The 23211-nt window shown below is 46.2% G+C and overlaps 1 long non-coding RNA gene across 1 annotated transcript in view; it reads left to right on the top strand.

Moving 5' to 3' along the window:
- Positions 1–21403, top strand: part of LOC135911910 (uncharacterized) — a 65154-nt gene extending 43751 nt beyond the window's left edge. The window contains exon 3 of the long non-coding RNA XR_010567493.2: positions 20989–21403. This is a non-coding gene — a long non-coding RNA (uncharacterized lncRNA). The remainder of the gene's footprint in view (positions 1–20988) is intronic.
- Positions 21404–23211: the final 1808 nt, after the last annotated feature.

Genomic DNA, 23211 nt, shown 5'->3' with positions numbered 1-23211 from the left:
ACGAGTTTCTTTGCGAGGCCACTAGCATCGAGAAGACACTCGAGATGCGAAACCGGCAGTTCGACCGCCGCACCAACGCTACAAACTACACCGGACTTCAGTCACTGGCCACCAAAGACCTACGCGAGACTATCCGAGCGGTCGTGCGGGAGGAGCTACAAAAGCTGTTCCCACCATCACAGCCACAAGTGGCTTCGATTGCCGACGCCGTGCGTGAGGAGCTCCAACAACTTGGAGTAGCCCCTGAATCGCCGCAGCGTGAGCCGCAAGCGATGACCTACGCCACCGTCGCACGCCGTCAAGGACCCCCTCCGCGACCGCGCCAGGGCCCTGTCACGCTGCAGTTTCGTCGTCCGCCGCCGCCGCCGCCGCCAGCACGACCACCCGTCGGCCAGCGCACCTACCCGAGGAAGACAGACGTTTGGCGCGCTCCTGACCACCGCCCGCTCTGCTACCACTGCGGGGAAGCCGGCCATGTGTACCGCCGATGCCCATACCGGGAGATGGGACTGCGAGGTTTCGCCGTTAACGCGCCGCGGCCAAAGATTGGCGAACGACCTCGCGATATCGCCGACTACCTCGCCGCCACTCAGTGGAGCCATCGACGAGCTTCCCGTTCGCCGTCACCAGGCCGCTACCTGTCGCCGCAGCGCCGACCATACACTGGCCCAGCCCGCGGCCGGTCCGTCAGCCCATATCCGGAAAACTAAAAGCAGCAACCGATGGAGGTGCGGTTGCTGTTCGTCGAACTGACGAAGATCCTCCGCCGCCGACGAAGACGACGAAGCAACCATCTCGACGACCTAATGACGACACGCCGCCGTCCCGACGAAGTCAGGAAGCCAAGACTACACCGACCAAAGACGACTTGACGACGCGACGTTCAAGCTTCAGTTTAACGCGACGCAGCCGTGATCCGACGCCAAGACCCAACTGCAACGCCAGACAAAGAACCACCGACCTCGACGTGCTTCTCGACGGACACGCGGTTACCGCCTTAGTGGACACAGGGGCTGATTACTCCGTCATGAGTGGACACATCGCCGCCCAGTTGAAGAAGGTTAAGACTGCATGGGAAGGCCCTCAAATTCGCACCGCAGGAGGACACCTCATCACGCCGACTGGAATCTGCACGGCAAGAATAACCATTCATGACCGAACTTACCCTGCCACTTTCGTTATCCTCCAACAGTGTTCACGAGACGTCATTCTCGGTATGGACTTCCTGAACCAACACGGCGCAATCATCGACCTGAAGTCACAGTCAATAACGCTGTCAGAAGATAAAGCGATACCGCCGGAGAGCCCTCGTAGTCACCATGCCTTGAGTGTGCTCGAAGATCAAGTGAGCATCCCGCCTCACTCCAGCATTGTTATTTTGGTCGGCACCGAAACACCCGCTGACGTAGAAGGCGTCATCGAAGGCGACCAGCGTCTTCTGCTCGACCGTGAAATTTGCGTCGCAAGAGGGATCGCTCGACTGCACGGAGGAAACACGAAAGTGTTGCTGCCAAACTTCAGCAAGGAGTTCAAGCACATCAACAAGGGCACGACCATCGCATACATCGAGGAAATTGTGGAAACCAGCGATGCCTTCGTCCTCTCGGATTCTGTCGCATCTACCCCGACGACTGTAGTTCCCGAGCCAGACTTCGACATAAGTCCAAGTCTCCCCGTGATTAAGCAGCAACAGCTCAGAAGTCTGCTTCGACGATACAAAGGCTGCTTTTCGACGTCATCGGGGATTCGACAAACACCAGTCGCAAAGCATCGCATAATAACCGAAGAATGCGCTCGACCACTACGCCAGAGCCCTTACCGAGTTTCGACGCGGGAACGTGAAGCTATAAGAGAACAAGTCGACGAAATGCTGCGCGACGACATCATCCAGCCGTCGAAAAGCCCGTGGGCATCCCCTGTTGTCCTGGTAAAGAAAAAGGACGGAACCCTACGTTTCTGTGTCGATTATCGTCGACTGAACAAGATCACGAAGAAGGATGTATACCCCCTCCCACGGATAGACGACGCATTGGATCGGCTCTGCAACGCTAAATACTTCTCGTCAATGGACCTCAAGTCTGGCTATTGGCAAATAGAAGTCGACGAAAGAGATCGCGAAAAGACCGCCTTCATCACCCCAGACGGCCTTTCCGAGTTCAAGGTTATGCCATTTGGACTGTGCTCGGCGCCTGCAACGTTCCAGCGCGTGATGGACACGGTTTTAGCAGGATTGAAGTGGCAGACCTGTCTCGTTTACTTGGATGACGTCGTTGTCTTCGCCGAAAATTTCAACGATCACCTTAGGCGGCTTGCAACAGTACTCGAGGCCATCAAGTCATCAGGGCTCACTCTGAAGCCAGAAAAGTGCCGCTTCGCCTACGATGAGCTTCTGTTCCTAGGCCACGTCATCAGCAAGTCTGGAGTCCGCCCCGACCCGCAGAAGACAGCTGCCATCGCAAAGTTCCCGCGGCCCACCGACAAGAAGGCAGTGCGTAGATTTCTTGGCATGTGTGCCTACTACAGGCGATTTGTCAAGGACTTTTCACGCATCGCTGAGCCGCTGACACAGCTAACTAAATGTGGCATTGAGTTCAAGTGGGAAACGCCGCAGGCCGACGCATTTGAAGAACTCAAACGACGCATGCAGTCGCCGCCCGTACTTGCGCACTTCGACGAGCACGCCGATACCGAAATTCACACTGACGCCAGTAGCCTAGGCCTCGGTGCCGTCCTAGTCCAGAGAAAAGGTGGCCATGAACACGTGATAGCTTACGCTAGCCGGTCGTTGTCAAAAGCGGAAGGCAATTATTCCACAACGGAAAAGGAATGCCTCGCCATCGTTTGGGCTACAGCGAAATTTCGCCCCTACCTATATGGCAGGCCATTCAGAGTGGTCAGCGACCATCACGCGTTGTGTTGGCTAGCTAACTTAAAGGACCCTTCAGGACGGCTGGCACGGTGGAGCCTCAGACTACAAGAATACGACATTACTGTAACATACAAGTCCGGACGAAAACAATCAGATGCCGATTGCCTATCACGCGCCCCCATTGACCCGCCGCCGCAAGATAACGAGGATGACGACGCCTTCCTTGGAATAATAAGCGTGCAAGATTTCGCTGATCAACAACGAGGGGACCCGGAGCTAAAAGCCCTTGTCGAGTATTTGGAAGGGCACACCGACGTTGTCCCTAGGGCATTTAAGCGTGGACTATCTTCGTTCACGCTTCAAAACAACCTACTCGTGAAGAAAAACTTTTCACCAGTCCGCGCCAACTACCTTCTTGTTGTTCCGTCGGCGCTGCGTCCAGAAGTACTGCACGCCTTACACGACGATCCAACTGCTGGGCACCTCGGATTCTCCCGGACGCTGTCGAGAATACAGGAAAGGTATTACTGGCCGCGTCTGACCGCCGACGTCGCCCGTTACGTCAAGACATGCCGAGACTGTCAACGACGCAAGACACCACCGACAAGGCCAGCAGGGTTACTACAACCGATCGAACCTCCTCGTCGACCATTCGAGCAGATTGGGATGGATTTGTTGGGGCCGTTTCCGACGTCAACATCCGGAAATAAGTGGATCGTCGTGGCGACGGACTATCTCACCCGCTTCGCTGAAACAAAAGCTCTACCGAAAGGCAGCGCAGCCGAGGTGGCGAAATTTTTCGTCGAGAACATCCTGCTGCGACATGGCGCCCCAAAAGTCCTCATCACCGACAGAGGAACGGCTTTTACAGCAGAGCTCACCCAAGCCATTCTGCAATATAGCCAGACAAGCCACAGGAGGACAACTGCATACCATCCGCAAACGAATGGTCTCACGGAACGCCTGAATAAGACCCTCGCCGACATGCTAGCGATGTACGTCGACGTTGAGCACAAGACATGGGACGCGGTCCTGCCGTATGTAACCTTCGCTTACAACACGGCGGTGCAAGAAACAACACAGATCACGCCGTTTAAGCTGGTTTACGGCAGGAACCCGACGACGACGCTCGACGCCATGCTGCCCCACGTCATTGACGAAGAGAATGTTGACGTCGCTAGCTATCTCCAGCGCGCCGAAGAAGCCCGACAGCTCGCCCGCCTGCGGATCAAGGACCAACAGAGGACCGACAGCCGATACTACAACCTCCGACGACGCTTCGTCGAGTACCAGCCCGGCGACCGTGTTTGGGTATGGACCCCGATACGCCGACGAGGACTCAGTGAGAAACTACTCCGACGCTATTTCGGACCCTACAAGGTCATCCGACGCATTGGCGCTCTGGACTATGAGGTCGTGCCAGACGGAATTTCGCATTCACAGCGGCGCCGCGCACGATCTGAAGTGGTCCACGTGGTGCGCCTTAAACCCTTTTACGGACGCTGACAAACTTCGCCATTTTTGTTCTTTTCTTTGCTACGCGTGCTTTTGTTTATTACCTTCGTTTCTTTGCAGCATCGGGTCGATGCTTTTTAAGAGGGGGGTATTGACACGTATACTTATCTTTATCGGGCAACCACGTTTCGCAGCCTAACAAAAGTAATCGCACAGCGTGGGACGCGCCTGTATGTATGCGAAGTTTCTGGAACGTTATCGATGCTTCTATCTGCTGTCTGTTGTCGCTGAACGTTATGTTATCTGATTTCATCACCTGACGCGAATGGTGTAGAACTTTGTGAAAGGCACGCGGGTCCGAACGATTAGTCTGGAACATTCGATGACTGCTCTATAAAAGCCGACGCGCTTGACCCGCTGATCAGATTTTCGACGATCGCCGACTGTGTTCGCCGCTTTCGTTGTGCTATAAGTGTAGCCTCTTTTGTGGGCACAGGTTCGCCCAATAAAAGCTAGTTTTGTATTCCACCGTACTGCTTCTTTCTTCACCGTCACTACCACGTGACAATATAAACACGCTACACGTCTCTCGTGTCTCTGGAGACCTCGCGATTTTCGAAATGCTGGCCGCGCATGCGCTGATCACGTGGCAGCACGACACGGGAAGCCGTGCGCCGGCGTCACGAACACGCCTAAAGTGTCCGCATAATTGTTGTTATCGCAATGAAATATCTGCTTTTGGGTTGCCCTCTCAAGAAGGGCGCCTTCCCTTCGTGCGCGTTCAGGGCTCCGACGCTGCCTCAAATGCCTGTGACACGGAGGCTGCTAGAGCGCTGGTGCATGTATGTAGCGCCAAGGCCCGGAAGGTGGAGATTAGAGGCCTTAGAGGCATGAAAGAATCAAGCTCTGCCTCATAAAGCTCGGATGAGTGCGCATCTCACGATTTTCTTATTATAAACATATACATATATGTCTGTCGCCTTAGGCGCTGGCGCCGGCACCCCCGCTGAGCTGGCGGAGGAGATATGCTCCGGAGAATATTCTCGTGAAGGCGCCGCACATGTGACGATCTTGTGTTGAAAGGCATTAGGTGGGAATGCGCGGTACTTGACTTCGTGAGGAACGCGGATGGACGCAGCAACTGCGTTAAAGAGGCGCACGTGGGATAAGCTGGTAGTCCAAAATTACGTACAATGATTGTGAAGATACATCCATTCTGCATTCCATGTAGTATGCTTATGTCGTTGGGGCGATATTTAGTAGTTGCGGAGTACGAGCGACCTATACTTTCGGGCCGATAGTCTAGAAAGCGAGGTTGGTTCCGATGGGACAGGTATACGGAGCCCGATTTCGTAGAGGAAAATTGCAAGAGCTGCCAGAGGCTATGTCTTGTTGGTTTTGAATTGGTGTTACTTTCTTTCTTTAAGTGAAGCTTTATTTGCCTACTTGCTCGTTTTTCACGTGGATGCCGTATGTGGAGGGCTATGCACCGTGGCGTCACTCCCTATCTCGGAGAATATTTTTGTGCATACATAAGCGAAGGTTATATAAAACTACCACAGAAGCTGCTAATACTGCTCTTGTGTGCTGCCCAAGCATGCGGATAATAATTAAAGTAATTATATTATTATATAGCTTTCTACAAATGGAAAAGATGCTTGTTATGTCGGCTAGCAGATATCTTTGAAGCAAACTATTTTGTTATTAGAATTGTTAGTTATATTTCACAAATTCTTCGACTTGGAGTTCTTTTCAGCCATTCGGCATGTGCCGCTGAGAATGTACTAGTTCTTCGCCAATCACCCAGGATCGGTATGTCCCAGTGCGACACAATAGGCAAAGAATTCCTAAATCTTGCTTGGTACGTGTATACTTTCCTGTGCGTACGCCTGTCATCACCATTCTTCTCTGAAGTACCATCGTAGATCGCCATAATTCTTTTGACATCGCTGTGTGTACGTCTTACACAGTGAATCCGCCTCAATTGGAGTTGGCATTTCGCTATAGCTTGTGAACGATCCAGTAGATTAGCAGAAAAAGATTGCATTACAAAAATGTTTACCTATGTGGAGGGTAAAGAAAGATTACATGAGGATCACTCGTTGCATAGAATAAAAGAAAACGGTATCATGTGTAACACTGTTGGTTGTAAAGCATTTCATTACCCGCTCTTTACGCACATTATCCGATGCTAACGCAACAGTTCTGCCTCCATGGTTTCTTTCCTCACTCGCGACATCTCCCAAGTCATTTTCGGAGCTGGATTCCGCAGGCATCTTAGGCATGTTCGCGCTGCCTACTACGAACACAGACCATGGAACCACGTTTTGACGTGCTTCTGCACTAATATACTCCATAATGTATGCTTGGGACTGTATTTAGGTCCTCATTGTTTCTGGTTTCGATGCAATGAATGTTTAATTAGATTTTGGTGCACGTTGAAGAATCGCAGGCGGTGAAAATACAATCCGTAGTGGCCCACTACGGCGTGCCGCACAATAAGATTTTGTTTTTCGCAGGTAAAACCGCTCAATTTTATGTACTTTTTTTCTTAGTTTCATAATAGAGCACGTGTCACTACTGGGTACGATCGCATAAGTTGTACACATGGTGAATATTGTACGTCCCTTTTATTCGCTCTCAGTCTCGCTTCCCGCTGTATCGTAATATAAGTTTATACTAGTTTACACAAACCTACAGGCATCTGAATAAGGGAGGCTACGCTTTAAGTAATTCCAATGTCACGTACTAATATGTATTCGGTGTTGTCTTTGCCTGCTGTCCTGTTACGTTTTTACCTGCCCTTGGCGAGGTACTTGTCCATAAATAATTTGGTGCGACACATTGCTCAGAGACCTTTGACTTGCATACGAAGGGCAAGAAAAATGAGACAGAAGATCTCCACTGTGCACTTGCATGTGAACGGGCTTGTTGCTTCTTTTCCACTCCAGTTCTTTTCGTAACTAAGTATTCTATGTAAATATTATTTCCATTTGTATCTAAATCTATTTTGTTTCTCTTACAATTTAGCCGTGTTAAGTTCAGAACTCACCTTCACAACTTGTCACAGTAGCTTAGTGGCTATGGCACTGCTCTCATGAACACGAAGGGAAGAGCATAGCTCACAGCTGAGGCGGCTTTCAGAACTCCGCGTGGTGAAAATCATCTCACGCGTGAAAAAACGCAACAATGTACGCGGAAAGCAGTGATTGTCTGACGCTTCAATGTTTGGCTGGTCAATCAACCAGTTCCGAGTCAAATCAGTCGTCAAATCAAAAAGAAGGAAGAAGCCACCTCTCACCAATCGCTCACCACCAGGGAGTGACATCTTCACAAATTGGTACGAGGTGGACTGGGGTGAATGTCAAGGAAAGTTTTCTTGACGCAAAGCTGCCCACGCGCCTATGTGACGGTTTACTACAACCGATGCCAGAAGAAACTACAATACTTGCTGCATATAATACAGCTGCAAGTATAGCGTCGCTGTGTCGCAGTGTCCCAGGGGCCGCATAGACAATAATCAGTTTGCTTTTAAATGTATTACATTATTTCGGTCTGCGAAACCATGTTTGCAGGAAAAGCTTTAAAATTTCGCTTGAAGAGTCACAGGTACTCACGGAATGTTGGACTGCCTTCACTTTATGTGCAGCAAGTGGAGTGCAATCAATAAGCCATCAATTGGAATATTTCTTTCACTATCGCACCCCCCCTTAGAGCAAGCGTACCCGTAATCACTACCCGAGTCACAATCTGTAGGCGCAGCCTGTGCAGTAACATCATGTCATATTTATAGGGATATCATAAGAAGCCAACAAACAGTGACAACAAGGAAATTGAAGGAAATTATATATATATAGAAAACAATGCAAGAGCAGTCCCTCTCTTTTTCTCACTCAAACTCTAACACGTCACGACATAAATTGTGCAGTCCGAAAAGCGGCTGGTTGTTTCCCATTTTCCAATTTGGCGCGCGCGTCAATACACACATACCCGGACACGGCGCGGCCTTGCCTGCTTTCACGCTCAGCCGCGCTACATGTGCAAACGGCCTTCGAGCTTGCGGGTGAAGCTACGACCTCGATTCAGCTAGCCCGACGCCGTTACTGATCTCTGAGATTAAAACCGGCGCGACGGGTGTTAACTGCCTTCAGCTGCCATTTGGGTGACAGCGTTTCTTCATGTGGAAGAATTTAATTAAGAACTGCGCTATGCCTGTACAGTGGACAGCAGGTTCCCGTAACTTCGAACTTCTCGGTCGCGACGGACGTTGTTTACCCCGAAGTTATTTATTGGTGAATTCATTATGCCAGTGAGGCGTCCTCTGCATTTTACCGTCTCTATAGAAGTTCACACTTTTGTGACGAATACATCAGCAAAAAAAATGATGACCACGAATAGACGACTGCCGACATAATTTGAAGAAAACCGCTGTTTTGACTCGGCGGCTAAATGGAGAAACCTTAAGTACAAGTGAAGGGTTTTGCCTGACTGTGTTTCTGTGGTTCTGTTATTGTTTCCCCCTCTTCGCAGGTGCAATTTTCCCAACTTGGTGATGAAACAAGGCGCTTGTCTTTCACCGAACTTCGGATGAAACATACGACTGTGGACGTGAAAATGGACTGGCGAGCAGGGCTTAGCGAGAAGCGGGAAGATTAAAGCGGTATCCCATGATCTTTCGCTATTAGTCCTTACGTAGTGGTAGTCCAAGTCGATCTTTGGGGCTTCTTCACTCGTCCAACAATGCGCGCGTTCAGTTTCACTCCATGTCTGTCTGCGAGTCACCTTCACCCCTCTTCGCTGGAAAACCGAAGAGGCGGCCACTGCATTTCAACCTTCATCTTGCACGGCTAATCTTTCCCCGATTCCAAAGATTACGCTTGATTTCTTTCTTGATAATTCTTCTCTCTTTCGTTCGCTGGTCGCCGCGTGTCCTCATTTCTACTTGTAAAAATGCAACGGTGAAGCTGGCGCACTTTTCGTTTTCTCGTCAACGTGATTGCCGCGTAGTCCTATTTGCAAAGGCTTTATGCAGAGGTGCTTTTAGAGCCTAGATGGAGCTACATGTATGAAATTACGGAGGCTTGTGAAAGGACTCTGTTAAAGAGAAAAGCTTTGCTCTGCATTATCGAAGCAGGTGAGGTGGCAGTTCCTGTTGAGCTTCGACAGGCGTCCGTTTTCTGTAATCATACGAAAGTGATTTCACTATGAAAGTCGGAAAGATAACTACTGAAAAAAAAAAAGTTGTCTACACCTGCTCCAATGGCTTTTACACGTTGCATTTTATTGAACAGTACACACTTGTGGTGTCAAAAGTTACGTTATGATCTATTTTCTCTCGCATTCTGTGTTAATAAACAAGCACTTCATTTCTCCGACGCTGGCACTGCGCAGGAACTAGTGCGTATTTTGCTACAAAAATGTGCCTAACCCGCGTTTAGAAAAGCAACTGCGTCATGAGTAGTGGGTAAATAAATACAGGCGATTTGTTTTTTTTTTTTCAATATTATCTTAGAATTTTGAAAAAACGCCTGCGGCAGATAGCAAAATTAGTACGAGTGAGCTAGACTGGTAGAGCAGGCGAACATCATTTGTATGCGAAACTACAGTGAATATTCAGATGTTACTGAATTTGTATTTGTTAACATTAACCGACCACTTTACGACACATTTTCTTGCCTGTACATTGAAACTGGCATGACATCACCTATAGATTGTATATGACAAGGAAAGCAAGACATGTTTTAGGAAAAGAGGATATGAAAAAAAGCGATCTTAAAAGGGTTTCTTTCTTTTTTTTTCTTGTCAAGCTATCTGCATTTTTAAGCGCTCTGCATTTAAACGCTACGTATTCTTAGACTATACTTTACGTGACTGCATTAAACACTTAACATAAAGCATGCCACGCACTTCTCCGCGTCAGCTTTCTCCCACCCGACAACCTGTGCTTCTCTCAAAAACACCAGGGCCACGGAATCTCTTCGCAAACGAAAGAAAAAGAGAGAACAAAAAGTGGCCAAACTTTTGCGAAGCTCTCAAGCGAACTTTGAAGCCGCGTCACTAGTCTAGTAGCTCTGAGGGAGAGAGTTGTTTGAGTGCTTGCCGTGCACTTCAGCCATTTAGGCAGGCACGAGCAAGCACGCCCAGCCATCCGATGAAAGTGCACTACTGTTTCCGTAAGTACGGAATACGAGCCGCGATCATGACGAAGGTACAGACATTCAAAATAATGTTTGTACAAGCCGGGCCAGAGAAGCAAACGTTCTTTTGAAAAAAGTAAATTTGTTTTGTGATGATGAGTAGCTCGCCGTCGACGGAGTCGACGCGATGGTCGACCCGCAAGAGAGTAATCGTGTGCATGCCCAACCAATTTTGAGTTACTGTTGAACTTGGCTGAGGTAATGATACTTGAAATTGATCTAAGAAACAGGTATTCAATGTTCAAGCAATCGCCTTATGTCGTGACAGTTTAATTTATTACTTTGTGTGAGCCTTCGTTTTAATAAAATACAAAAAAAGCCCATATTGATAAAGAAATTTGCGATGCGTTGCGGTAGATCTGTCGCTATATGGCCCTCTGCTTTGTTCTTTGCAGTGCCAGCCGCATTTTGATGGGGGTGAAATGCAAGAACGCTTTTACGCTTACATTTAGGCACACGGTAAAGAAAGTAAGGGATGAATATGAATCCGTAGTCCTGGACTACGACGTTTCTCGTTGCCCAAAAGGAGTTTAAACATTGTAATGAATGAATGAATGACAGTAGTTAGTACAACAAACCATTTCGTTAGAGCATTCATTTGCAGCTGTCATAAAGCGCATAACAATTGTGTTGGTTTCAGCAAATAGGATTCTGCTTTCACAAAGCATAGCTTTCGAGGTCATGGCCGCAGGTTCTGTTCTGCATGCAGCAAGCTTTGTCGTTGAAGATAAACATGATGGTAAGGGTGAGCACACAGATGTACAGTGAAATACTAGTGAAAAATCAAGGTGCTGATATCGAAACACCGCTGAATGAATTTGAACCAATGTTACCGTTTTTAAATGCCCTATATTTGCTGCAGTTACTGAAGCTAAAACGTTCTCGTTTAGTAATCCAACACAGCCGAATTATTTCACAATAACGAGAAAAATTGCGAGATGAAGTTTTCAACTCTATCGGTTTGAAGTATTTCTATTCTGTAAAAAGGCGCGTGCATATTCCATTGAAATTAGCAAAATTAACGTTCAAATTGGGCATTTATGTCAACGTTTCTTCAAGTAACTTGTGTGGCTGTTGTCCACATCAGAAAAAATTTATGCTACCACCATCGGCAGTGACATTTATCGCAGCTTGCTTCAAATGGCTCTAGCGGTTCACTGTATGCAGGGTGATCATTTTAAATATTTTCGATTTAATAAATAGTTGCCTCTGGCAGATAGCATAATTCATGTCCTTCAATTCGTGTCCTTGAGAGATGGACATCATTAGCACGAGAAATTGAAACTCATATTCACCTACTTAGCTAAAGTTTACTAACTTGCTTCCTAATTACTTTACGACCATCACTGCAATTTACGAATTGTAGCCGCGAGCTTGCAGGACGTATCCACTTAAAATGAATTTCCAGGATGACACCAATTTCGATATATTGCAGAAAGTGTGGGACGAAATACACGGACGTTCCACTTAGTTTCGCGCTTTAATGCATAAAATAGCGTTTTGTTAAAGTAAGTGGAACAGTGCACTTTTCCGAGAGTTTGGTGGCGCATATCGCCAAACTGGCGAGATCCTGTAAATTTATTCCAAATGACTATGCCTTGCAAACTCACCGGCTACAAATCGCAAATTGCGAAATGGGCCGCAATGTAAATACTTCACATGATAAATAAAAATTCTTGTTAATTAGTTGAATAGGTGTTTCAAATTCTTATGCAAATGACGTCTGCCTCTCTGAATAATCCAGGTGAAGGGCTAGAAATACGTTAGCTGCAGCAGGGGATATTTCGCAATTCCATAAAGCTTAAAATGATCACCCCGTATATTATATTCCTTAATTCCTTAACTTCTAGTATCATTTTATAAATTATTTGCGGTCCCATGTGAATTTTTTTTGGCGGATCAGTACATTACGTCGCCGTCATTGCATCGATATTTAGGGTTAATTATTTATGCTTCTCTCTCATTTGTTATGAACTGTCATTGGCGAGACTGTGAAATCGGTAACTGTTATATAGGTAAAAAGGAAGACCATCAGAAAAGAAACACAAATCGAAGCGAAGGAAGTAAAATACCTTTTCGACTGAAATTGTCCCTCTAGGGAAATTTTTGCTCAATATTTTCATAACGCAAAAGGCATGTTCTTTATTGTTTTCAGTGCTTACGTGAAAAGCATAGCCGCTAATAGCTAGGCTTTTGTACAGCTTTTTCTCCAAAGCTCTCCAGTTTTTTTTCTTTTTTTCACCAGTGCCCTTATCTTTGTTTGTTCAGGGCGCGACCTTAATTATCTGAAACGATAACGCGCCATCAGAATGTGGTGTCAATCACCGACAAACAAGAAAGACGGAAGTGGAGATTTAGCGTTGACTTTCAGGTAATCTCAGTACTGTTTCTTAATTTTTGTAGACGCAACATGCTTCTTCGTTGTTTTGATATTTTGGTGGTTTGCGATGGTACCACCAAAAAACAGTTGGCCACCCTACTGTGTTGAATGTGTTTGACCGAAGGAAAAGCATACGGTGTGACGCAGACATTTTTTTCGTATGTTTAGCTGAGCCGAGTGATGCCTTCTATCACTCGTATGGTTTAATGACCTCTTTCGTCCCATACAAAGAAAACAATCTTGAAATAATTGCCGAAGAGAAATGGTGATAACAAGAAGCGGTGATAAAAGAAGTGGCGTGATAGAAACCCGTACTGAATTCAGGCGTTTTCTTTTATCGCTGCTGCTTCAATTTTACAATGCCACATTGTTTTGGCTGTAACAATAACAAAAAAATGCCTTTGCCTAACAAAAAATGTATTTGGTCCTTGCAAATACATTTTTTCCCTTCTGCTGATAGGAACACAAGAGGGATAAAAAGCTTCGTCATAGATGCCTGTAAGAGTGTGTTGTACATTTCACTTTCGAAAACCAAAAGTTTGTTGCGCACGTTGTTATAGTGAACTTCCTAAATCCCTTGAGCTAATAATGGCTGAGCAAGAGCTGCCTTTATACCTGAGATCAGTAACCCAAAACAGTACATTCTAGTCACAAGCGATTTAAGCATTTATTCGTCCAAATCAGCCAGAAATAAATTTAGTCCGCGTGGACACAAGATTTGTTCACGTGTCAACCCTGAACGTTTTTGCACACGATGTATCTGTGACATTAATTATTAAAAATACTTCGTCAAGTTTTGTTTAGATTTAAGCAGGCATACATGGCAGGGCTTGAGAAATTTCGGAACTCTTCGCTTTATTCAAGTACTCCTTGAGATGATGCTGCATAAATGACCTGCTCTAGTTTTTAAAGTCATTTCAGAGCCAACTAGTCTACCTTCATGATACGCAGTGTAATTACAATGAAAAGCACACGCAACAGGAGCCTGGTTGGTTTGTGTGCATGCTGTAGAGTGCGCACCCGGCTCTCGTCTTTCTAGCACCTGTGTACCTGCCCTCACTACTATGTGCAACGCCTCTCTCTGCGGGCAACTTTACACCGATTGGACTCAAGACCGTTCACCGAGTCAAAGATGCTCGGACCGTGGCCACACCCGTCACGGGTACGAAAAGAGATTCGAGCACTAGTGCAGTACGTGAAGTGCACCGGCTTAAGAGACCGTTTTATAGCGCCGTTGTGTATAGTGTCCCACCCACACGTACTCAGTGCTTACTCTCTCCCTTCTTCCTCTTTCTATTCCCAGTTCCCCCACTCCCCAATGTAGGGTAGCAAACGGGATGCTCTTCTGTTTGACCTCCGTGCCTTTCCTATCCTTGTTTTTCTCTCTCTGCACAGTGCGTATGACAGGCAGAAAGAAGGGAGTATTGTGTAGACGAACTACCTCTGATGTGACAGATCACCTCGTGAGTCGGCAGAGTTTTTTTCCGTATTCCAGTCGCAGACCCAAGTTGGATGTTCGCCTCATGTGAAACTGTTGCCAAATAAGAAGCAATGTTAATGAGGCAAGGGCGCTCTCATTACGTAGTGGACGAACTAAGGAATTATTTTCTTCTTACCGCACGTGCATGGGAATGCATCGTTCCTTCCACGCGTTTTATCTTTCGTTCTTGCTAAAGCCTTCTCGTTTTGTTGGTTCTTACATGAACTTCGAGTGCAGCATAATAACAGGTTGGCGGGGGGGGGGGGGTCAAAGTGCGTTCGGTTACGTACATCTTTAAACGCTAGAAAAGTTGGAACCACAGCAGCACCGTTTTAAATAGTGGAAGTTTCATTTCCATTAAAATTTGTATTGCGACTGCTGCCAAGTTAAGGGCAGCACCACTAATTAACAGTGCTCAAACCGCGGAGAAAATCCTCACAACATGAGGCCTTTCTATTATTAGTGCTGCTTACGATCGCCATTCCGTACTTTATGCAGTTTCTTCCACGCGACAAGGTAGATGAGGGGGAGAAGGTGGTATTGTTATCGACAGCAGACAAAATATTTGTAGCTTCAGGCATCGCACCGCCTATATTGGGAGCATTAGTGCATCTTAAGTTCTATGAGTACCCGGCTTACGCATTTCTTCTAGAGTACCCTACAAGGAAGGCAGGAAGGAAAACAATAGGGGAAAGGCAGAGAGCATAACCAGATTAAGTGTGCCGTTGGCTGCTCACTGCAGGACATGGCACATGAAAATGCACACAGAACACGAGATACTAGGGAATCAAAGGATTGATTTCTTTTTCTTCTTCTTAGCAGTCCAAAGTGCAGACACCATAAATTTCGATCGCTCTTTAAAAAAACCCTAGCCATAGCGGACAACCGAGCGGTAGTGATCGGAGGCGATTTTAACGCCCAACACGCGGCGTGGGGTTACAAAATCGAAACTCAAAAAGGCAGGAACCTATGGCTAGACGCGCAGCAGGAAGGTCTGACCCTCGTAACCGACCCATCTGTTCCCACGAGAATAGGTACCAGCGTTTGCGCGGATACTACGCCAGATCTAACATTCACCAAGAACATACGGGACGCGCAATGGACAAATACGCAACACGACTTTGGGAGCGATCACAATATACTAGAAATAACGGTAAGGGCAGGACCGCGCAAGACAAAGGGTAGACCACTTAAGATTGTCGACTGGGACAAATTCAGGAAAATAAGGGAGGAGGCCGACGACACGACACAAGGTATTGAGGAATGGACCGAAAAACTAAAGGGAGATGTGGCGGCAGCTACGAAAATGGTCCCGCCGGAGGCGCATCTAGAGAACGTAGACAGTAAGCTTCTACACATGTGGGAAGCTAAGGCAGGGTTGCAACGGAGATGGAAAAAACAAAAACACAACCGGACGCTTCGTAGAAAGATAGCCAAATTGAACAGGGACCTAGAAAAGTACGCCCAGCAGCTATGCAAACAACAGTGGGAGGAAAAATGCAACAACATGGACAGTCAGATAGGAATGGCAAAAACGTGGAACACCCTTCGATATTTGTTAGACCCGGACGGGACAAAGTCGGCACATAGACAAAATATAAATCGGCTAATACAAACGTACCGAGGGACAGAGCAGGACTTCCTCAAGGAAATCGAGAAAAGATACATCTCGCAAGTGCTGCCCGTCGTACACCCTGACTACACAGGGCAGGTAAATGACGAATTAGACAGCAAAATCGGCGAGTCAGAGGTCAGGGCAGCCCTGCAGAAACTCAATACCAAGTCGGCACCCGGACTAGACGGTGTAACGAATAAAACGCTAAGGAACTTGGACGATGAGTCTATAGCTAAGTTAACCGAATATATTAACGAATGCTGGGAGGCAGGGCAGATTCCGCAGCAATGGAAGACGGCAGAAATCGTGTTAATACCTAAACCGGGCAAGCGACTGCAAATTGAGAACTTGAGACCCATATCTATCACTTCTTGCGTGGGGAAACTCATGGAGCACGTGGTCCTAGCGAGGATAACCACCTACCTCGAAGACTGCGATGCGCTCCCGCCCACGATGATAGGATTCAGGAGAAACCTCTCAGCGCAGGACGCTCTGTTACAACTAAAACATCAGATCATAGACGATTCGGGCAGATCGACAAAGGCAATTCTCGGGTTGGACCTAAAAAAGGCCTTCGATAACGTAACACATGCAACGATACTGGATAGAGTAGGCGAACTAGGACTGGGAAAACGCACGTACGATTATGTACGCAATTTTCTAACGGGCAGAAAGGCAAAGATCACGATAGCGGACCTAGTTTCGGAGGATATCGAGATAGGCGGCGCAGGTACGCCACAGGGCTCGGTCTTATCACCGATGCTATTCAATCTGGCGCTTATCGGGCTGCCAGCCAAGCTACAAGAAATCGAGGGTCTAAATCATACCTTATACGCAGACGATATTACCCTATGGGTGAGAAACGGAAGTGACGGGCAGATAGAACAAACGCTTCAAACAGCGGTCGAAACAATCGAAAAATATCTAGAGGGGACAGGGCTAACATGCTCGGCAGAGAAATCGGAGCTGTTACTGTACAGACCGACTCGCAGAGGTCGCAAACCAGGCAACTACAGGGAAGAGCTCACTCATAGAGAGGAGATACAGTTAAAGATGGCCGATGGGAAACCCATACCCAAGGTCGATAGGATCAGGGTATTGGGGCTCCTCATTGAAGCGAAGGGCAACAACGGAGAAACCCTCAGAAGACTGGAGGGAACTGTAGCGCAAATCATGAGGCTAATCAGAAGGATAACAAATAAACATAGCGGGATGAAAGAGGAAAACACGATCAGGTTAATACAGGCCTTCGTAATAAGTAGAATAGTGTACGTAGCGCCGTACTTAAAATGGCAGGTCGCGGAAAAGATCAAACTAGAATGCCTCATTCGGAAAATATACAAACTAGCCATAGGACTACCGATCAGCACCAGCACGGACAAGTTGCTGCAATTAGGCCTACACAACACTATAGACGAGCTCATTGAAGCGCAATGTACGGCACAATATGAACGCCTCTCTAAGACTAGAGCAGGCAGACACATCCTAGAGAGATTAATACCTCCTACCAAATACCTAGAGAGTAATACCTCCCTTACCAAAGAACATGCACCCAGAACCCAATGAGGACAGAAGAAAGAACAGAGCGATGCAAATACAGAAGAAATTCGGCAGCGACAAGGACGCAGTGTTTGTAGACGCGGCTCGATACAGTCGCAGACGGGGATTTACGGAAGCCGTAATCGATAGGGATAAACGGTGCAAGACATGCGCGACGATACGCACCGCAAGTAACGAGATAGCTGAAGAAGTAGCCATAGCGCTCGCAGCAGCTCAGACTAACGCAACCGTGATAGTCAGCGACTCTCAGACGGCAATACGAAACTTTGCCAACGGCCGAATCTCCCCGGAGGCACCCTGGACACCCGCTCACACCCTCGCGGAGGACGGCAACAACGAGGCGGCACATGACGCGGCTCGAGGGCTTACGGACCGAGCCGCAGTCGCAAGTGACGCCCCGACACCCTCCGGACGTGACGGTGCGGTAAATGAGTGGGAGTGGGAGGACAGAATGACAACATATAATGACATTACGAAACATTATAGGTTACAGAGGTGCATATTCCCGCGACCTCACGCAAAATTGACAAAAAAGCAGTCTGTCGCATGGCGGCAGTTACAAACTAGGACGTACCCGAATCCTGCGCTCTCGCACATCATATATCCGGATGTATATCCTACGGACAAATGCAGAACATGTGAGTCCAGAGCCACTCTGGAGCATATATTATGGGAATGCCGAGGGCTAAATAGCAATAAAGAAAACGCGGTCTCTAGCAGCAGCCTTCGCACGCGCTGGGAAGCCGCGCTGCTCAGCCCCGCCCTCGAAGATCAATTATGGGCCGTCCAGCGGGCCGAGGATGCCGCCAGGACCCAAGAACTCCTGGCCGTCACCTAGGCGGGCCCTTTGGCCCTCCCCACCAACTCGCAGGGCACACAATAAAGTTCTTTCCTCCTCCTCCTCTGCAATATAAGTGGTTTAAAGTATTGCACTGAAAACAAGAAGCATGTATGCAAAACTACGGAACTTAAAGAGACGTCAAAGACCTTACTGAAGGATGTGGAATCGTATAGCCTAAGAAACACAAATTATTTCCGAATTACCAGCAGGCGTACTAAATGAAGATTGCGCTTTCCACCACAAGCATTTTTTTTCATCACTGAATAAAAGGTGTCCCGAAGTAACTAATCATTTTCTTCGTGTTTTTTCTGGTTTACGAGTCCGCTAAAACACTATTTGTTAGTACGCCGTGCCAGTGCCTTGTATATATATTTAAAATAAAACTCCAAGCTGCTACAAGGTCTCTGCGAATACAAAAGCATTAAGGCAATGCATATTGACATGGTTTCTTTCCCAAAAATAATGTTCCTCAAGAATTACGACAGTTCTAGAGGAAACCCATTATTAAAACATCAAATCGCAGGATACTAGCTCAATAAGCAGTCATGGAACAAAAAGAGATCTTCAGACACAACTAAATCACGCGGCGCTGTTTCGAGGAAATGAAAACAATGTCCTGTCGGTCTTTACCCCTTATGGCAAGATGGAGGAGTGGCGTGCATCTTTGTCAGAGCTCGATCATACAATTATAAGCGCAGTCATATCTGATCATATTGAGATGTCACAATAATTATCCGCACAACGTAGACGCATAATGTGGTAAAATTTGATTTGCTTTATGTCGAGCATATCGCGCAAAGGATGTTTTCTTCTTGCTTGTTTTCTTTCATGAGTTTGTTCTATAGTACTTTATTTTTTAGCTTACACAAATTGTACTTCGTCCTTCCAGCTCCCATATTTACAGCTTTTGGAGACATTTATATTTCAATTTAAAAAGTGATCGTCGTCATAACTTGTCGTATTTTCTGTCGCCTTGAAGAACTTTTTGTAACCGAGTACGATGGTGGCAATGTTTGTCGCACATTCTTCTATATTACTTGATTCTTGCCTGTGTTTCTTGCGACTACCTTTCATATTGAGCAGTGGCAAACAGTTATCCGTGCAGAAAATAAGTCACCATTACACTCAGAGGCATTCTGAGATCTAAACATCGGTACCAGTTGGGAAAGAAGAAGAAGGCGATGCAGCCCAATGTTTAGAGCCAGACAAAGTAAACAGTGGAAATATTTATTGGAGAGAGAGCGAGAGAGAGAAGCGGGAAAAACTAAGAATCGCTGAATCACATTAGACCGTGCCTAATGTAGTTTTCCCTAATGAACACGGTACGTCTGTGTCTTGCGCATCCCTGGGGAACTGGAAGGACACCGGCAATTAGCTTCATGCAGAAGGCGAAGGTCGGCAGACTACGTAAGTAGGAGGGACACAAAGGCGATGCTTTCGCAATGTTTCGTAGTCAACTTGGGTGATAAGTTACAGCATGATAGCAAGAGCAAGAACGGCGTTCCTGTCTGGCTGAACCGAATTTCTGTTTTTCGCGTTAGTTGGCGCCTTTCACTGCAGCTGAAGTCCATTAGAGTATGGTTACCTTTTTTTTTTTTTGCATCACCACGCGATGTGTCATGCGTGGCGCTTTAAAAACCAGAGTGACGCGCGGTACAAGATATTTAAGTTTAGCCTGGTCTTTCACATGACATTGATAATGGAAAGCGCAATTAAGGCCAATGACAATTTGCTCAATGTTGCTAACCATTGAGTTGAGTAAAACAGAAACGGATAACATCACGACGAAGCTGAATGTCCTCGATTGGTGGTTTGTTCGTTCCCAGTATCGTCGTGAGAAATTGCAAACAAAAATTACTTAATAAAATAAGAACAGTCAGGAATAGTTTCTATCATAACGCGATTAAACTTAATAACACAACGGTAATCAAGAGATGGGAATCAGGCAATCATTTGAACTGTCCACGCTATAATAATTAGTCATAATTAAAACATGTTAACGCTATTCTGTTTAGCCTTCTACTTGAAATAATTGGTACCAAACTTGGATGTGATATCTTTCATCAAAACCAAGCTCACTCCGGCTTATGGTCTTCCTGCACTCTACACACTTTGATGCACACGAGTAATATTTTAGGAGAAGTAATCAAAATTAGGAGCTCCTCCGATGGAACACTCGGACACCCAAGGACACTTGATGTACATAGATTTCAATAAATACCTGGAACATGTTTGCAAATATGCTCCACTTACATGAATAAACAAGTGGAACAACATGAAGATTGTACGTGATCGCTGTAAACGTACACGGCATCGCTCTCTATCAATGAATCCTGCAATGAATCAATGAATAAGGTCTCTAGGTAAACTGTTTGATGTTTCTATTAGTTTTTTTTTTGTTTTGCTGAGTGCTATCATAGGTGCGCTAAACATTTCTTCCAGAATCCTAGTAGGTTCCGCGTATCAGCATTGTCTGCTAACGTGAATAACGACAAGCGTTTTTTTTTTCTTTATGAGGCCAAGAAAATTGTTTTCTCCGAAGTCGTTTGATTCAATTTTTTTTTTCAATGGACATTTTAATTTTGTTACAGCCCCTGTCCGAAAGCCTGGGAGTAAAGGCATCAACCTGCCTCGCCTGGTACCGGGCGCTTGTCTACACTCAAGTACTACGGAGCAAGAAATTGTCACGGACATACTTCAATACAACACGCGTTCGCTAAGAGTATGCAAATACACAGGCAAAAGCTGCGATAAGAAATGTGAAAGCAATAAATAACAGTCAAGGAGACATACATCAACAGCGACATACACCGCTATGGCGTGGCTAAACTAGGAAACAACATGCTATTACTAAGATGTGTGCACAAACAGAGGCAATGGTACATAAAGGTGAGAATAATAACACATAAGACCTGAAAGCATCTGAGTTTGCGTACGTAACAGTAAGTACATTTTGAAAATTGTTTTAAACACTTCGATGGTATTGACATAATGTTCTTGGGGAAAAATAAACGCTAACTGGTTCAGAAGTACTGCGATAGCACACTGTGTCAGCCTTGATCAATACTGCCCTATAATAGGAGGAGTTGCAAAATGTCAAGTTCTAAAGCTGTACACGTACCGTTTCGCAAGCCTATTGTTGAATGTGGCAGGGTGAGAGCGAACTTGCTTATGAATAGGCAATGCACGTTTACGCTGTATATTTAGTACTCTTTCTGAGGCGTGCACGTCGAATTGGAGAGGAGCGCCACCTTGCGCTAATATGTGCAAGCCTCCTCACAATCTTATTTGTGTGGCACTTCTGGGCTTGTGCTATTGTACTGTGCATAGGTTCCTGTGCTTCAGCATCCTTAACTGCGGCACTAACTTTTCTCTTTTATTGATGCGCTACTCTAATGTAGACAGTGAATATCTGTGTCGCGAGCATTCCAGCGCCTGTAAAATCAGATATTCCCACTTTGGACAACGTATCTGAAGCGCTTTTTCGTTAGTGTTTGAAATATTGGCCTTACTATGATGAGACTGCAGGTTTACTTTGGTGGCCTTGAAGCGTTCTTTCGGAGGCCCATCGAAACTAGGTAAGGTTCCATTGCTATCTAATTTCATATAGATTTCTGGTAAATTGTCCTTGTACTCATCAACGTAGAAAAGCTATACAATAACTCACCGCTGGCAGCGTGAGCGAGGCTTCAGGTAGTGGACGGGCATTGTGGACTGCGAATACAGCAGCAGGATGGTCATGAGGTACGTGTATGAACCAATCACAATTTTATCTGTTTTGCTTGCGGAAGGAAGTGCAACGTCTCTGTCGAAAACACATGCATATAACACAACCGAGAAATTCACCGTGTGCTTTTTAGTCTCGTTACAGCGAAAGCTCTTGCAAATATTTTCTACTTGCTCCAATTTTCCACTTCTAAGTTCAACCTCTTTGTCATTATATCGGTATAGGGGAGGCAACTGATAAATGTACCTGTAAATTGAATCTCCTTATCTTTAGGTTCAAGCTATAAGTAGAGACGTTCTTTACATACATTTTCAACTTACTCCGATTTTACACTACCGAATACTTTGTACTCCCGTCTTCGCAAATATCAAAATATATCGAACCAAAGTGATCGTGCAAAGGGCTAAACATGACCCATGTTGCACATAACAACCCAAAATAAAGGAAAGAATAGGTAATTATATTTTGTGATTTTAGTAGAGCTTACTATATTCAGTGAGTTCAGTTTAATTACCTTATTTAGGCAAGAAAGCATTTTTTTTTCAAATGTAGCTGCAACCCAGGTGAAACAATATTGCTAGATTACATAAAAAAGTGAGGTTTTTTTTAGTCACCCTGCTCGAAAGTTGCGATCAAATGCAGTCTAGTGGCATTAGAAGCATTCACATGTCTTGAATTATCTCTGCGTGTACATCTTGTAATATGTCGAACTCTGGAACAATGGCGCACAGTTGAGAGGATCGGCAACCCAACACAACGTCACTGTCACTATTCCTCCATCGACAGAGCGTCATTCGCGCCTATGTGGTGGCATCCAATTTCCTGCATTGACGGAGCGGCTGAAAACACGTCTTCTGAGAGGCCTGCAAGGTGCCGACAAGTTGGGCTAATCGGTCAGGCGCCGAGATGACAACCGATCGATCCACACGAAGAGAAGGCAAATCGATGCGGTATGCGTCGCGCAGAAGAGCACGCAATTCTCTCAGCTCTTTGGCTTGTGTGCTTAGGATGTATTTTGTTTTTTTTTGTGTGTGTGGAGGTGCTTCTCAGTCTAGCTTCCAGTAGGTGTGAAAAAATCAAGTACTTT

Source organism: Dermacentor albipictus, chromosome 9 (assembly GCF_038994185.2).
Source record: "Dermacentor albipictus isolate Rhodes 1998 colony chromosome 9, USDA_Dalb.pri_finalv2, whole genome shotgun sequence".
NCBI classification, from domain to species: domain Eukaryota; kingdom Metazoa; phylum Arthropoda; class Arachnida; order Ixodida; family Ixodidae; genus Dermacentor; species Dermacentor albipictus.
Note: the sequence above shows the minus strand (reverse complement) of the source record. Positions and strands in the feature narration are given on the sequence as shown.